Source organism: Nematolebias whitei, chromosome 1 (genome assembly GCF_014905685.2).
Source record: "Nematolebias whitei isolate Nwh7 chromosome 1, NemWhi1, whole genome shotgun sequence".
Classification (NCBI taxonomy): Eukaryota; Metazoa; Chordata; class Actinopteri; order Cyprinodontiformes; family Rivulidae; genus Nematolebias; species Nematolebias whitei.
The window spans coordinates 54,509,419-54,511,286 of record NC_056498.1 but is presented as its reverse complement, the minus strand read 5'-3'; positions in this window follow the sequence as shown (position 1 = coordinate 54,511,286).

Below are 1,868 nucleotides of genomic sequence, written 5' to 3'. Positions count from 1 at the left end.
CTGACATTTTGGCCATATCCCTTTTTTTAAGACAATCTGAACTTTTCAAATCAGACTCGGACCACTTGTACCAAACTGAATGGTTTCTGATGTTTTTCCAAGTAAACTCAGTCTGAACGGTCATGTCACATTTCATCTGACTTCATCATTAAAAAGGGACAAATGTAACAATTCGTAACAGAAGTAGGAAGGAAACTGTAAGATCAAATGTAAGCTCTGTTCAGAGAAAGCAACTAAACGGCCATCACTAAAATGTGTGCTCTCTTTCTTAGTGTCCTTCTTCCCTTTAACGTTTTGTCATGTTATTGTCGGCACTGATAGCACAACAGCTTCAAAATGGATCCATACATGCGAGGTGTCCATAAGTCCTTACACAAACACAACGTGCTGTGTTTGACGTCATGTCTTCTTCTGCACATGTGGGTCGCTTCAAAAGTCATAGAAAATTCTCATGAAGTCTGTGGTCATGTTTAAATTAAAGTGGGAATGACCAGGAAAAAAAAAATCAGCAAAAAATCAGCAAGGGAATGGGGCCTCCAACGTAAACATAGCTTTAGTCTCAGTGAATAAGGAAATTTACTCAGACCACTGTGATTTCTGAAATTTTGGGCTTTGTTACTGGAAAACAAGACTCGTTTACAGGATGACGCATTATAATTATTATTTTTTTACCTTAAGTGTAAATGGAAATTTTAAACAACAGAATTAAATTCAATTCAACCTTTATTTATACAGGTTAACTATATGGGGATATACTGTATATAATATAACAATATATAATATGTATAACATGTATAATGTAATATGTTTAATAATATATCATATAATATATATATTTTCTTCTTTCAGCTGCTCCCTTTGTCAGGGGTCGCTGCAGCAAACTAAGTTGCACAAAGACTTGGCAATTATTTTTATGCTGGACGCCCTTCCTGACACAACCACAGACCACCGAGCTACCACAGCCCTCCGTGTGGAGGAGACGGCAGCTATTTAGGGGACCCAGGGGAGCAGATGGTGGGGGTTAAGGGCCTTGCTCAAGGGCCCAGAGTGGGACAAATAAGGGTGGAGGCAGGTGTGGGTGCTTCACCTACCCCGCCCACATTTTGATGTTGTCGGTACTGGGAGTTGAACTGGCGATCTTCTTCTCACAGGTCCACCTTCTCTAACCTCTGCGCCACCACTCCCAACATAATTTATGATATAACGTTTATAATATAATATAATACAATACAATATAATAATATGGGGATATACACATATATATATATATATATAGTATTTTTTATATATGTATAATATATAAACAATATGGGATTATTGCCTTGTTATTTAACAAACATGATACAGTTGTCAGAAAAATATAGTTTACTTCCGTTTTAAAAAGGTAGCATTTATGTTGTTTTCTTCTTCTTCCATTTTTACAAAATATAAAGTATTAATAAAATATATAATTGAATTACTTGTCCGTGACCTAACAAAAAGCTTTTTTATTTTTAATGAATAACTATGCAATCCTCTTTAAATCATTGACTAATGAATAAAGCATTCCTTGAAAAAAAATGCACATCTCCCACTTAAACCCACTACCTTCCATGTCAAAGTTTAAAAAAAGATATCACATGAGTTGTTAGCACTCAGAGTACATGATGAGGAGGACTCTCAGCTGCTACCACACCATATTTTAGCTCAATATCTGTAAAAGTGACTGGGCTATAGCCTTTACTTTATTCTAGCTATTAGCTGTGGCGGCCATGTTGAATTATTGTAATGAACCATACTGGAGTACTCAAAGTTATTCAGGTGTAGATTATTTTCTGAGAGTTGCATTAAAATCTGTTACCTGGTTCATGAGACAGACAGTGGATTTC